Source organism: Suricata suricatta, chromosome 4 (assembly GCF_006229205.1).
Source record: "Suricata suricatta isolate VVHF042 chromosome 4, meerkat_22Aug2017_6uvM2_HiC, whole genome shotgun sequence".
NCBI classification, from domain to species: domain Eukaryota; kingdom Metazoa; phylum Chordata; class Mammalia; order Carnivora; family Herpestidae; genus Suricata; species Suricata suricatta.
Genome location: NC_043703.1, coordinates 97,540,774 through 97,557,454, shown reverse-complemented (window position 1 = coordinate 97,557,454; position 16,681 = coordinate 97,540,774). Strand labels below are relative to the sequence as shown.

At 36.3% G+C, this 16,681-nt stretch overlaps 1 pseudogene; it reads left to right on the top strand.

Annotated features, from left to right (window-relative positions):
- Positions 1 to 14,129: 14,129 nt before the first annotated feature.
- Positions 14,130 to 14,693, top strand: LOC115288989 (annotated as a pseudogene).
- The last annotated feature ends 1,988 nt before the right edge of the window (positions 14,694 to 16,681 follow it).

The following is a 16,681-nucleotide window of genomic DNA, read 5'->3' as shown; positions in this document are numbered from 1 at the left end:
AAGCATTTTTACCATACATATACCTACCTAGCAAACCTGACATTATTATGTGAATGAGTCTCTATCAAAATGTAGATTTCTACAACACAGACTCCCAGAGTGGAAAGGTGGAGATTTACATTAGAAAGCTCAGAGTGGGGAGAATGGCCATCTGTTCCAAAGGGGAAGAACTTAAGAAGAAAGGGGGAAAAGAAAGCAGACTAAGGCTTTATACCCTGGTTCATTTATTTCTACTAGTTATAGTGTTAGATCTTTTTTTCCCCAATGTGTCACTGAGAATAGAATTCATGAACACACGATTGGTTATTGGGGTTTATTTTAGTCCAGACGTACGGTCCCTTCTGAGTGGCTCTAAGTCCTCGGAAGAATGCACCTCAGAACAGGAGCTCAGGGTTTTTAAGGGTTTTGGCAAGACAAAATGGGTCATCATGTGGTTAACCAATTACAATTTACAGCATTTCATTGTAGCCAATTATATTGTAATACACAGACGTTAGTTTTGGTGGCAACCTATTATTTTAAAGTTCTTCGTCTTTTAAAATGACCAATCATAGTAAGACACCTAAGATACCACAGGGCAGTGACTAGGTGACTTTCACCTGTGGACTTGTCCCCAGCCAGGTCTTAGTAAAGGGATGGGGTTGCTTAAGAGAATCTTGAAAAACAAGTTAACCTTTAGGTCACAATGTTCGTTATCGAGTTACATTCTTAGGGTCTTTCCAGAGCCAGGTTGCTCAACCTTTAATTACTTACCAGAATGGAAGTGAGCAAGTGAAACAATGGTTGGTATTTTAGGGTCCAGTTTGACCCAAGGGGGTAAGGTCTTACAATAGGTCACTGAAGGTTGGCAATACTGTTGTTGGTTTAAGGATTCTAAAGAAAGATTCCTGTTAAAATTTTTTCTTCCCCAACCTGCAATCATGGTATAAAATTCCTATTCAAAATAGAATTAATATTACATAATTAATATTAATATTACATAAGACAAAAAATTATTATTACGTAAGACATGCTATATATATCGTACATTAACTGGTAGTCCCCATGAATATTAGGCATGCACAATATATCTATTGATACTATATAAGACATACTATGTATATCGTGCATTACTCAATTTTACAGATAGTTCTCTTATGAACCTCAACTGTCCATAAGAGCTTATTCACCCGGCCTCGAGGAACAAGCATTCCTTGCCTGAACAAGTACCTCTTCCCACTCCAGGCCCATCTCAAGGTGGGGGTTGCTATGCTGGAGCTATACCTGGTATCTTCAGGTCCATTCTAATTCTTTACTCCAATCCTACAATTATCTCAAATGAGACATCTCAGTGGACTAATGATATCTGTGGTATGATGCATTTGGAATCTTTTAATTTATAGGGGGGCACCTTGCTATGACTCACCTATGACCATAAAGGTCTTGGCGGGTTAAAGTCGAGTTTGGGTTAAAGTATTATTTTTCAGAAAATATTTTGGTAAAAGAAGAGGCCAGAAGATAGACAGGAACCTGAATCAGGGACCAGGATATATATATATATGAAATGATGTCCCATGGACATGATAGAAAATTTCAATTTTAAGTGCAAAATAAAGCAGCTGAAGGATTATAAACAGGGAAATTAAGCTATTGAAGAATATTATTTGATTAATATTTTATTGTCATCTGATTAGAAAGAAGAACAGAAGGGAGATCAGAGATGATATTGGGCAAATTGCAAGGGAAAGATAAATGATATTTTTGGCAAGGACAGTTGTCATACAGACGGAGAAAATTAAAAGGATTTGGGTAATGTCCTGGAATCAGAGACCCCAGGGCTTTCAAATAGTTTGAAAGTATGGATTATGAGTAAAGGAGTAATTAAGAGTAGCTTCCTTTGTCATTGATGGCTTTGGAAAGAATTATTTCATGAAAGTGGCAGAGACAGAGACCCAGGAGAAGTAGGTTGAGGAGAGAATTGGAAATTGGGAAATAGAAACAATGAGTAAACACTGAGGAGTTTTACTTTGGAAAAAAGAAACTGGGATGGTTTGGGAAAAAATAAGGAGTCCTGAGAGGACTTTTTAAATTTGAGAGCTAATATTTGAATACTGATAAAATGTTCATGGAAATAATCTAATAGAGAGAATATTAGGAAATGATGGAGGAATTTTATATTGAAAGAATGAAAAGTATTTGATTTTTTAAAATTTGCTATTGACAAATTTTATGTTTCCAAAAAAATTATCCTGGTATATATAAATTCTCTCTTTTGATGAAGTCAGTCTTGCTTTTTAAATCATGAAGAAACCAAGTTAGAAAGTCATTTGTAAATCAAGTTTTTCTATTCCCTTTTGTCTAATCAATATTTTTTATTATTTTTATCTCTGTTATTCTAGAAGAGGTTTGAGGCAGACCACCCTTTTCTCTTATACCTATATTTTCCAGTATTACTGAGTAGTTTTGAGTTTGTATGTAAATAGTGTTTGTTCAAAAAGTAAAGTAAAAAAAAAAAAAGGATACATTTTGGGGACCTGGGTGGCTCAGTTGGTTGAGTGTCCAGCTTCAGATCAGGTCATGATCTCACGGTTCATGGGTTCAAGCCCTACATCAGGCTCTGTGCTAACAGCTAGCTCAGAGCCTGGAGCCTGCTTCGGATTCTGTGTCTCCTTCTCTCTCTGACCCTCCCCTGCTCGCACTGGCTCTCTCTGTCTCTCAAAAATAAATAAAAAACATTAAAAATTTAAAAAAGGATACATTGTTAAAACAAAAATCTGGTGGGTTTTTGTTTGTTTGTTTGTTTGGGTTTTTTTGGCTCTTCCAGTCTGATGAAGCGAATTATCTTAGGACAGTAGCTCCGCAGGGAGCAGTCCTGATCCATACGTAACCACGGTTGGAGAAATCATAGTATTTGCACTTAATAATTTGGTGTTCTTTATAGTAGGTAATCACAGTGTTTGAGTAGGATCGAACTGAATTCACTGCTGATACTTTTAGTAGTAATACAGAATTGTCTGAGGGGATATTTGCAGCTGGTTTCAAGAGCAATGTGAACTCTGGAAACACTATTACCATAAACAGAAATTGAAGGTCTCAATATTGGGATATAGTTGTTATGTTAAAATCAAAATGATAAATGCATCTGGGTTACACATGTTTCATTGTTAGCCAGCAGGGATTTCTCTTGGGTGTGTTTTATGATATAATTCCTTGATGCATGCACTTGTGGTAGAATAGGGTCATAGCCATCCGTGGCTGTTGGAGAGGACTTTATGTATGCAGTATACATTTTAAATTTGCTTGCCTTAAATTTGGAATTCTATATATGCCATGTGGCTCTAAGGCAGTTTTAGCTTTTACATCCAGTCTATTGATCTGTGTATTTAACCTGTGTGTTTGATTAGAAGTTTTATTTGACCTTCTAATTTCACTGAGTTTGATGCTAGATTGATACAAAGTTTCACAAAAGGGCTCTTTTATTTGAATTTGAAGACTATATTCCTGACATGAAGATTTAGAAGCTAAGTAAAGCTTGGATTTCTCTTTTGGCTATAAACCCAAGCCAAAAATGTATCCTTCTTTATTGAATAAAATTGCAAATGCTATAAAATGTCATATATAACAACAAAATAAAATTTACAGATTTTTTTTTTTAATGTCACAACTATCAGATATTTTGGTTTCATTAGTCATGGCCCTGGATTGCCAATGACTCTAAACACAATTCTGAAGTACTAAAAACACTTTGAATCTCATATCCTTGTACAATCAGTTATTTAATCTTTAGAGATTTTTTTAAGCCCTAATGTCATTTATGAAAATATTTGCTTGTCTATAAAGCAATCATTAGCCAACTAGCCATTTGTACAAATAAACAGCTTATCTGTAAATTTAGGGGATTGCATACTCTTGAGGGTTAAGTTTTTGGCAGACCAATATCCTATTATTTGTGTTTCTTGGGGACTGTCAGAAGATGGCCTTTGGGGAACATATAAAAAGATGGTTAAAATCTCTATAAATAACTGGGGGAGTCTGCATCTAGCCTCTAGTCAAAAAACCACTGCATTATATAGAGCTGTCCATGGAAAAACATTCTAAGGGACAGTAAAATGATTGGGATTTATTCATCTATTTACTCAGTCAGCATCCATACTATCGATTCCGTGACTGTTATGTGTCAAATGTGCTTCTAGGCAAGGGCAATACAGTAGTAAATAGGATAGACAGATTCTTTGCCATCTAGGTGCTTACATCATGGTGGGGAGATAGACAGTAAACAAATAAATATATACTATGTTAAGCAGAGCTGTGGGTAACTGAGAGCACAGTAGAGGGCATAAGGTATGGTGGGAGAGAGGGTTTACTATTTTATAAAATTATTAAAAATGCAATTGATAAAGAAAAATCAATTTATTTAACTAATTTCTTGAACTGATAATTAAAGAATCAATAAATTCATATAGCTTTTTGGGAGAAAAACACTTCAGACAGAGATAAAATCAAGTGCAGAGGCCCTGAATTTGGAGTGTTTGGCAAATCTGAAAAGTAAAACAAGGCCCGTACGACTGGACTGCGGTCAAAGAGAGGAGCAGCAGTATATAAGGTTATAAAGATACCAAGGAGGGCTGAACATCTAGGTTTCATAGGTGACTATTAGGACTCTGGCTCTTATTCTGAGTAAAATGATTCATCATTTGGATGTCTTTGAAAGGAGAAATAATACAATCTGACTGGTATTTCAAAAGAATCACTCTGGTTGCTATGTGAAGAATAGTGTATTAAGAGCAAAGAACGGACACAAAGAAAGGGTTTAAGAGGTTACTACAACAATTCAGAAAACAGATGATGTTGGCACTAGAGTAAAAAGAAGAGAGAATGTTGTATATATCTACTGAGAGCTGCACGAAGAGAGGAGCCTGAGTGGCTCATTCGTTTAAGATCCGACTTCGGCTCGGGTCATGATCTCACAGTTTCTGGGTTCCAGTCCTGCTTCAGGCTCTGTGCTGACAGCTTCAGAGCCTGGAGCCTGCTTCCAATAATGTGTCTCTTCTCTCTTTGCCTCTCCCATGCTCACATTCTGTCTCTTTCTCTCAAAAATAAATAGTTAAAAAAAAAAAAGAGGGGCACGGGGTGGCTCAGTCAGTTAAATGCACAGATTCAACTATAGAACTTTAAAATGCAAGTTACAAGAACCAGTTGATCTAAATGGTGAAATAGAAAATCCACAACTATTGTTAGGAGGAACCACAACCTTTCTTTCAATAATTGACAAAACAAGTACACAGAAAAATAGAATATAGGTGATCTGGAAAAAAACCAATCAACTTGACCTGATTTACAGATTATTGAATTCTAGTCAACAACCACAGCATACATTCTTCTCAAGTGCAAATTATAAATTATAGGAGATAAAACAAATGTTAACAAATTTTTAATAATAGAAATAAAATAAATAAAATAAAAGTATATTCTCAAACTCTAATGGAAATTATCTAAAAATCTATAAAAGAAAGAAATCTGGATATCCCCACATAGTTGGGAATTAAATAAGGTATTTCTAAATAACAAAGAGAAAAAAGAAGTCTTAATGGAAATTTTAAAATACTTTGAACTGAGCAGAACTAGAAGACAAAACTTACCAAACTTGTAAGATGGAGTTAAAGCAATGCTTAGAGAGAAATTTATAGCATGAAATGTTTTTATTAGAAAAAAAGAAAAGAATGAAAGTCAGTAACTAAAGCCTCCATTTGGGAAGTAAAGAAGAAAAAGGAAGCATCTGAAAGAAAGTAGAAAAAGTACTTAATAAAGATTAGAGCAGAAACTAATTAAATTAAAAACCACAACAGGGGTGCCTGTGTGGCACAGGTGATTAAGCGGCCAGCTTAGTTCAGGTCACGATCTCGGGGTTTGTGAGTTCAAGCCCCACATCAGGCTCTGTGCTGACAGCTCAGAGCCTGGAGCCTCCTTCAGATTCTTTGTCTTCCCCTCTCTCTGCTCCTCCCATTCTCATACTCTGTCTTTCTCTGTGTCTCGATAATAAATAAAAATGTTTTAAAAAATTTTTTAAATCCCCTACAACATAAAATAGAAAAAATCTATTTGACCAAAAGTAATTATGTTAAAAATAATGGTAAACTTTCTGACAGACCCATCAAGTGAGTGAGGAGAGGAAGGCCAAAGAAACAAATAGCTTAAAAAAAAATGGACATCACAACTGAAATTACAGACAGTAAAAGGTTAGTAAGAGAATACTATGACAAACTCTATACTTGAAAATTCAGTCACTTGAAATTCAGTTCCTTAAAAGACACAAACTACCAACAAAGCACTAAAAAAGAAACAGAAAACCTGAATGGTAAGAGAGAGAGAGAGAGGAGAGGGGAGTGAATCATATATTACTCATGAAAATACACAGATACATACACACATACAGCTATTCAGAGAGAAAATGTATAATATCTATATATAACCTATTTATATATATGCAGACATCTAGATAGGCATAGAAGTAATTGAATGTGTAGTTAACTCTTGTCCCCCACCCAATAAACAACTGTAGGTACAAATGACTTCACTAGTTATTTCTACCAAACATTAAAAAAACATTTAATGTTATTTGTTTGTTTTTTTTTTTTTTAGAGAGAGAGCACAAGCAGTAGAGGAGAAGAGAGAGAGACAGACACAGAAAGCAAAGCAGGCTCCAGGCTCAGAACTGTCAGCACAGAGATGGACATGGGGCTCACACTCAAGAATCGTGAGATCATGACCTGAGCCAAAGTCAGACACTTAACCAACTGAGCCATCCAAATGCCCCAATTCTACCAAATATTTAAGAGAGAAATAATACCAGTGGATGATATCTCTTGCAGAAAAAAAAGAGGGAATATTTTCTAGCTCATTTTATGAAACCATATTCATACTGGTTTGAATAAAAATAAGAAGCCATTTTGGAGGAAAATATCTGTTTTTGGAGAAAGATATCTGTAGTACAAAATTAAATACACCTAAAATATGATCCAGGTATTCCACTCTTCAGAGAAAATACCAAAAGAAAAAAAAGCCTGTGTCCATACATGGGTATCTTAATGATTGTTCTAAGGAGCATTCATTATTCATAATCATCCCAAGTTGTAAAACAGCTACTTGTCATCAACTAGTAAATGGATAAATAAATTTACACACACACAGTTCATCATAAAATAAAGAATAAAGTATTAATCCATCCTATAAATGGATGAATATCAAAAGCATTGTGCTAAGTGAAATAAGTAAAATTAAAACCAAATTACTACATATTGCATAATTCTGGTTATAAGAAATTCTATAATAACAATGTTTTTGTGACAGGAAGCAAATTAATGGTTACCTGGGGCTAAAGTAATGGGAGGAAATTCATTGCCTATGGTCACAAGGAAGGTAGGACGGTAGAATTATTCTACATCATCATTGTGATGGTTGTTACCTGACTGTATACATTTACTAAAATTCAGTAAACTGTATTTATAAAAGGGACAAATTTTATTTTGTGAAAACTACACAACCATACCTCTGGAACAAAATGAGTTCATTTTCCGATACAAGAATAAATGTATCATAAAGTTATTGCTGCTCTACTTTGACATTTAATCCATATTTTCCTAACAATAAAAAGAAAATATAATTATTTCCAGAAAGTCAAACTGTCTACAAATTTTAATTAGATTATTTGAACTGTGAAGATAAGTAAGTGTGGTTGAAATTAGTTATCTATGTTATACTATATGGAACCTTCTTCAGGTGTCCCCCCCCCCCCGCCCTTGGTCTAGAAATCTAAGATGAGAGTGTCTTTGTAAAAATTGCCTGAGTACCTTTGCAATAGCTCCTTCTTAGCACAATCAAATAGTTTTGAAAAAGTGCAAAGACAGGGCACCTGGGTGGCTGGGTTGGTTAAGTGTCCAACTTCAGATCTGGTCATGATCTCACAGTTTTTGAGTTCGAGCCCTGCATTGGGTTCTGTGCTGACAGCTCAGAGCCTAGAGCTTGCTTCTGATTCTGTGTCCCTCTCTTTATGCCCCTCCCTTGCTTATGCTCTGTTTCTCTCTGTCTTTCAAAAATAAATAAAACGTTAAAAAAATTAAATTAAAAAGGTGCAAAGATGAAAATTACTTATAGGATAGGATTCCTTTTCCATTTTGACCTCTCTCTTCCATGACTTTTAATTTTCCTTCTCTGAGGCGATAGTTAGGTAATCTGTATTTTTTTCCTCTCACGGCAACTTCTGGAAAAAACATAAACCAGATTTTTCAAAAACAGATCAACTAGCATCTTCCCATTACCCACAACAAAAATCTCTGCCAAGTCAGCCCTACTTTTGTGAAACAATGAATGATTCTTTGCCTCAGCTGAAGCTGCACTCACAAAAACCCTACTTAATGAAAGGAAAATAAAGAGTGTTTGTAGGAGTCTTCAGTCCATTTCTGACTGAAGCAAAGAAGCCTCTTTCATTTCCATTTATTTAAATTTATGGCAAGTCCAGATATGTATGCATGGAAAAAAACTTCTGCCATATAATTTGATGTTGGTGATTAGTGTGTAAAGAAGCAGGGAAGAGAAGAAATTTGTGTGAGTTCTGAAGTGAATATTATATGTTGTGTGTCCAAAAAATATCTTATGATTTATTATTGAAGGCTTTATGTTACAATATAGTCAATAATCAAATTTAGAAAGGCATGTCCACACACTGTCAGATTTGTTTGCTTTTTGTGATGATGTTAATATAATATTTAGGGTATAGTGAAGTGCAGAAAGTGAATGACTATATTCACCTCCAAAGTGTTTTCTAAGGATGACCTGTCTTTACTTATACATTACTTTTATTTATTTATTTAGCTATCTATTTATTTATTTATTTTCTAGTTTTTATTTAAACTGTAATGTTGATTTCATGAATAGAATTTAGTAATTCATCTCTTACATGTAACACCCAGTGCTCTTCATAACCAGTGGCCTCCTTTGGATCCATCACCCATTTAGCCCATCCCCTGTTCACCTCTTTCCATCAACCCAGTTTTTTCTCTATTGTTAAGAATCTCTTATGTTTGTTTCCCTCTCTATGTTTTCTCCCTCTTATACATTACTTTTAAGTATGTTTTACGAGTATTTCTTTAATTTAAAATTGGATTTTGTTTCTTCACTCAGATAATGTTTGTTGGGCACCCTCTATGTTCAGACACTGTCCTAGGAACCGGTCATATAACACAGAACAAGAGACACAGCATGCCACCTATGAGATCTTTTATTCTAGTGGTGGTGGCAGATTTTTCCAAATAAATGCAAAGCAGATGTATAACTCTGATATAGAGTAAGTTCTAGAAAGCAAAAGTGTACTATGTAAGACATGACAGCCAATAGCTTTGGGAAATGAGGGTAAGACCTTGCTGTAACATTGTGGCTGAGTTTGGTGTCTTGTGCAGCTATTGGCAAAGAAAAGAAATAGCGTTGGTGGAGGTTATAAAGCAAGAATGACCTTAGCAGTTTATAAGAACTTAGAAGAACTCTTTGTGGCTGAAACATAGGGACAAAAAGATGATTGGCTCAAGATAGCTTAGAAAGAGAGGAGGTAATATGTCTAATCACCCTTACCAAAAAATTCTAAAAGAAAGTGGGTAACATGTCACACACATTTAAACCGATAGGCTAAATCTTTATTCAGTTCTTCCCCATTATAAAAGGCTTTTATACCTTATTTGCTTGAAATAGGGCTTTTGATGATGTGCTTTGATTTCTTCCGCCAGCTTCTGCCTTTTTCGTTTTAGCATCATTATGAACATATATATGATTTTATATATCCATTATGCCTTAATTAATCGCAAAAATCTTCTTGTACAATACTCAATTGTCCCATCTTTGGCTAATTAGAAGCTCCTTAAATTTGGCTCCTGTGTACTTTGTCATGGCTCCAATTAGTCTTGAGTAGCTCACTTGTTTCCTGGAATAACAAGGTGCTCAAACCAGGAATTAGCCATTCCTCCAAGAAGCACTGGTTTTTGAGACTAGTCCTAAAGTGGGTTCATTGCTACTATATTGTTAGTGTTTCTAGGTATTTTCTGTGATATTACTATAAAATATATATGCATGTTTGATATTGGCATTTCCAATTAAAATTTAGCATTATAGATATTTCATTTGACTTTCTTGATTTAATATTTTTGTATGTCTTTTTTTTCTAATACTGAAAACGTAGGCTTAAAATAATGTACTGAAGTTCTTAAAAACTACTAAAGTTACTGAAATATGGTTAGAAACATAGTTATCATCCTAGGGGGTGATACTTTCTTCCCCCACAGGCTGCATTTGGAAAAGGATGAGGACATCTTTTGCTGATAAGTAATTGGAATGGAGTGTTGCTGGCATCTAATTTCAAGAGTGTCAAGGATGATAAGAACCCTGTGAAGCACCATAGAGTTTATGCAAAGAATTGCTCAGCCTAAAAGGTTAATAGCCCACCTATAAAGACATATAGAAGTAGAGGGGGACTCCAGGGGTGCTCAGGGGTGGCTCAGCCGGTTAAGTGTCTGACTCAGGTCATGACCTCACTGCTCATGAATTCGAGCTCGGTGTCGGACTCTGTGCTGACAGCTCAGAGCCTGGAGTTTGTTTCAGATTCTGTCTCTGTCTCTCTGCCCCCTACCCCCACTTGCTTGCTCTCTCTCTCTCTTTCAAATATAAAATAAAAACATAAAATAAAGAATAATAAAAAGAAGTAGAGGAGGGTACCAGAAAACTAAGGAGTCTCAGCTTCAAGGTCCCTCACTTATGGTTTCTTTCAAGGGCACTGGAAAGACCCTAGCATCCCAGAAATGTATTCACATGGTCACAAGTTCCTTTTTACATTAGCTGTAATAAGCTATCTTAACTGCAATTGATGAAACCTCTTCTATTTATAATCAGACTTTCCACTCCGACTTTCTACTCACCTTCTCCTTATCTTTGGTGACATTGAAGTGGCTTTTAAGAGGAGTTTGTAATGTAGATGCAGTCAACTTGGGTTTAGTGGAATATTGTATGTGGTTTATCATCATTACCAAGTAAAGTCAGCCTGTTCCTAGCAATCTAATACAGATGCAACTTCGTGTAGATGTCCTTAACATTCATGGTGCCAACTCATCTGCGACTTGCAGAAAAGGTGCAAGGTCACTGGTCCTATTTGTAATGTAAATATGCCCTATGGTACCTATCTACAGACTTACATAGAAAGAATATTTGACACTTGCAATGTTAAAGTTAATCTATAGGAAAATCTTCTAATCATGATACGGTTAAAATTATAAGTGAAATTTGGGTTTTGTACATTCTACATTGAAAAACAACAATTCTTTCCTGGGAGGAATATTCCTGATAATGCAGCATACACATTTTAAAGTGCTGTGTGTGTTTTTGTCTGTGTTCTTTTTTGATGGTACATGTACAAACTAAAATGAATCAAAAATCTTGTGTTTGAAATGCCAATATATTTGGGTGTGAAATGACATGTTTTGTGCACTAAAACTGTCAATAGTAAAAAACACATTTCATTCATTACAGAAGGAATATTAAATGATCTTTCTGTCCTCTTTAAAGAAAATTATTACCAAATTCTTGTCAAATGAAAAGAGGAAAGATATTATAAAGACATATCACGTGTTTAACTGATTAAAATAATAGATTTTGTGATATTTGTCAAGGTGTAAAAATTTTGCAACTTTTTTGTAGATTCATGTTCCATAGTAAATACATATTTTAATTTCATAATTTTGCATATTATTTTCTAAAGACTTACTCTCAATTGTATAATCTCAGGCTTTATAAGATCTGGATCTTTTCTTATAGGGAAGACATAAGGAAGTGCTATACAGTGGTCTAGTAACAGATGATGATGATTTGGACTGATTTGGCAAGAATAAAGAAGGGAATAAATCAGAGATGCATAAGAGAGAAAATCTGTGGTTTGGAAATTTGATTCAGTAATGTTACAAAAGTACGTATTGAAGAAAAACTCTGTTGAGCCCAAATCTCCCATTTTTCACACTATTATTTCTTCTCATTGGATTGTCAAATGTTTTATACATTATTATTTATTTTAATCTCTAAAAAATCTTTGTAAATCATTTTGGTTAGAGATCATTGCCTTTAAATTCTGGATAACAACAAATAAGTTTAAGAGACTTACTGATTCTTAATCCAAGTTCTTTAGCTTGGTGTTATCAATATAATCCTCATCTTTTCTTTTGCTTTCTGAGCTATTTTGCAACTATTTATTCAAAGCTGTAATACAACAATTAAATATTCTAATCAAAAATCTTTCTCCAGAGATGCTTGGGTGGCTCAGTCACTTGACCATCCAATCAGCTCAAGTCATAATCCCTGGGTTATGGGATCAAACCCTGCATCAGGCTCAGTGCTCAGTGTGGAGCCTGCTTGAGATTCTCTCTTTCTCTCTCTCTCTCTCCTCTGCCCCTCCCCAACTCATACATATGCTCTCTCTTGCTCTTTTTCGTTTTTTTTAAATTATTTTTTATGTTTTTAAATTTATTTTTGAGAGACTGAGAGAGAAAGTGCGAGCAGGGGAGGGTCAGAGAGAGGGAGACACAGAATCTGAAGCAGGTTCTGAGCTGTGCTGTCAGCACAGAGCCTGACGCGGGGCTCGAACGCATGAACCGTAAGATCATGACCTGAGCCAAAGCCGGATGCTTAACTGATTGAGCCACCCAGGCGCCCCTCTTGCTCTTTTTCTAAAATGAAATAATAAAATAAAATAATCTTTCTTCAAAGCCAAGAAGATGTATTGCTGAGGCTTGAAATTATGTAAACTAATCTCAGAACTGGGTAGACAAGTAAATCTCTTACAATGCATGTGTGTGTGTGCGTGTGTGTGTGTGTGTGTGTGTGTGTGTGTAGTCTTATACAGGTAAAATAAATAATTTGTGTTTTCTTCCAATGCAATTCTCCTTTTTTCCCAAGATAAATAATAGCATATTTTGAAATGCTGTATAAAAGCTCAATTCTTTCATATTTTATTTGTCTGTCTTCATCTATTTTGTTCCTTAATCCATGGTCAGTTTCAATTGCCAGAGGTGAAACAAGCATTTGACATATCCCTTTAACCTTTCCCTGTTAGACTTGGTCACTGAAAATCCCCTGAAATTGTGGTTTGTACAACTGATGATGCTTTTATACGTTATTATCCCTGTTACTTATATGTCTCCCATCCAGCCCTCTCCACTCTCCCCTCTGACCTATGCTTTTACAAATGTGTATTCAATTTCATTTTCTAAGCATTGGTCCTACAAACATATCATTTAATATGGTATAATCGAGTTGTGACTCAAAAGCCAGAGTAATTGCAGGTCAGCATTTGAGTAGGAGCCCTATAGTGATAATTCAGGTGTTATAAGAAATGGTGCTGGGGTTTCCATAGGCCGTATACGGCCCTCCAAACCTCTGGTGACCCAGTGCAGGAGTAAAGAATAAATCAGTGGTGTGCCTCATTTCGCCCTCATCATGAACAGATGGAATGTTTGTAAACACTTTCCTTTTTGGAGCATAATAAAAGAGCAGTTTCCAGAAAGAAAAACATTGTAGTTCATTTTATAAAATGGACAATTCTTACATAAAACATCTAGTCACTCACCCATTTTTCTGGACAGTATATTTCAAAGCCATGCATGCTATCTCCTTCTACTTCTCCAGAAACCTTATTTCTAGACTTATCACTATTCTTCCCAGTAACTATTATTTCTTCTTAACTTTTTTCTTTCTTTCTTTCCATTTGAAAGACCTTATATATCTCTCAAAGTTGATACACTTATTCCATTTTCACTTCCACTTTCCTTGGCCATATTGCCACAGCTGCTTGCTTGGAACACTGTAGTTTCACCTTAGCTGGTAATCTTTTCTCCTCCTTACTTCCTAACAGAAATATTCACAAATGGCATCTAGAGTGTTTTAAATATGGATTGATTCCTTCACTTTCCTACTGAAACTTTCCATTAGAGTAAAACTGAAATCCCAGATCATTTCAAGCCACTCTTCCTCTTGTTCTTTGCATCCAAACCTCACTGGGTCCTTTAAGTTTCTTTAAGGAACTCTCCTTCCAATATACTTTGCCAAAATTAGCTCCTTCTCGCCCGCAGGAACCCGAACCCAAATGATCCTACAACAGCCCCTGGAGCGAGGCCCCCCAGTTCGGGCCCAACGCGACCCACAGGCCGTGTCGGGGTCGCCCCGAGGCCAGGACATGAGGGAGCCCCTGCGCAAACAGTTCCTTTCTGAAGAGAACATGGCCACCCATTTCTCTCGACTCAGCCTACACAACGACCACCCTTACTGCAGTCCCCCCATGGCTTTCCCCCGTCTTTGCCCCCACTGAGGAGCCCTTGCTCTGAGCTGCTTCTCTGGCGCTACCCTGGGAACCTGATCCCGGAGGCACTCCGGCTGCTAAGGCTAGGGGACGCGTCTACCCCGCTATCCTGCGACCCAAGCGGGGGAGATAACGGAGCTCTGAGTGCTGGTGGGAATATCCCTGCCCATCTTGCTTCTTCCCCACAACCGAGAAGACCAGCATTCCCACTAGGGACCAGCTGTCCTGCTTATTCTCCAGACCAGGCCTTTGGGCCACAGGACCTACCCCCAGCACAGGAGGACACTGAACCCTACGGAGCCCTGGGGTGGGAGGGGCAGGAGGGGCAGGAGCACGGGGAGGGAGGCGTTCCTCTCAGAACTGAATAAAGCTTGCTGAGCAAAAAAAAAAAAAATTAGTTCCTTCTCATATCTGTAAGCTACTCTAATTGTTACATGTTTAGAGAAGTCTTAAATGATTAACAGATTGGATTAGATAACCCTCCACTATGCTTTGTATTTTTTCCCTAACAACCTCAATTTCTACATTGTCCGGTCCCGCCCGGCCAGCGGGGTTGAAAATCGTTGTGGTCCGTTCCTGAGGGAGAGAGAGGGTAGGGCAGGAAGGGGCGCACAGAGAGTGAGGCAAGACAAGCGTTTTCTGATCAAGCCTCCTTTATTTCTCTTGAAGAAAAAAAAAACCCACACCTATATAGGGTTTAGGGTGAGAAACTGACAGGGTTGGTTGCGAGGACACAGGGTCAAGCTAGGGTAAAGAAGGAAACTAAAGTTTTTAGCACAGCACATGAAGGGCCGATACCACCCTGCCTGTAGGCGATTGATCTTTGTTTTTCTGGCTTCTCCTGACAGGGAGTGGCGCTCCCCTGCCTATTTTTGTAACTCCCCAGGGGAGTGACATTACCGGCTAGTAAATGGCCGAGCAGCTGAATATTTGCAGCTTCCCACACTACATTGTATCATATATTGCTATCATGGTTAAATAATACATTGTAAAAATAGTTGCATACTGTCTACCACCTCTACTAAAATGAAAGCTCCTTGAGAATAGGCAGTGTATATCTTATTTAACATTAAAGCCCGTAATTCCTCCCACATAGTAACAGTTTAAGTCTCTGCTGAATGAAAACATAAATAATCTCATCCCAAAGGTGAAGGTTTTGATGGTGTCCTTTTAAAAATTCTCTTGTACCTTTACTTCTGGTAAACTTCATTTTCCTGAATTTGCCTCTTCATGTTTATTTTTTCTTCGTCTCTCTAATGTGTTTATGCCTTTAAACAGAATTTCTGTTTGGTTGGGGTTTTTTTTCTTTGCTATTTTTAAAATTAGAACTTAGTTCCCATTATCTCATTTTATTTAGGCCCTGCCAGAGAACTCCTCCTTTTTCAGTGGCTCAACTACCATGATATTTATTGGGGAAATGAATCATACTTGTCCTGTGGTTGACCTGCTCCTGTAATACTTTAATATTCTTCACAGCCAAACAAGGGACAATTGAATTTAGATATTTCTAAGGCTGAGAATCTCCCTTATTTTGAAGCAGCCAATAACAGTTTCAGGAAATTTGAAAGGTTAAGAATTTGTTTTAATGGTGTTAAATTCAATCTCCTGTTTGTTTCTCATATATGAATATGTAAACTATGTGTATACATATATAAATAATCTCAATATTTGAATATAGGTATCATAGGATAACCTCTGGGCATTTTGTTATTCTAACCAATCCTTATATGTCATGATTTTAAGTGTTCTCACTGCCCTTTTCATTTACCTTTGTCTCTATACTGCCAGAAAAAGGGTCATTATTATGGAATGTAATATTTTAGATCTAGTTTGTGCAGTTACATTTTGCTGTCTATAACTACTCTGCCAATTTTATTTACCACAATCAAAATTTCAAAATGAATATCTCAGACTGTGATGTGTTCTTTCTTTATGTGCTCAACTGATCACATTATTATTTAGGTCTCTCTCAGCAATTCCATATGCAGATGGAGTAATCCCAAATATAATAGGCTCAATGTGCCAACCATATTGTCTTTTTAAAGCTCATTTTATCATAATCTCACTCTTTTGACAATGAAATCATAATTAGATGTGATTTCAGTTAGTTATTAGATATGATTACTTGGTAAAACTTGATTACTATTGGAAGGGTGAAAAAGTATTATGTGGTAGTTCATACCATTGCTTTATTTATGTAGCTCATTAAAATACCTACAATTACATTTTTTTTTGCTTTTATCACTATAACTCTTGGAAATTTTTCTTTAAGAGACACCCTCCATGTATGTTTTGTACTCACAGAATATTTCACATTATAGTCAG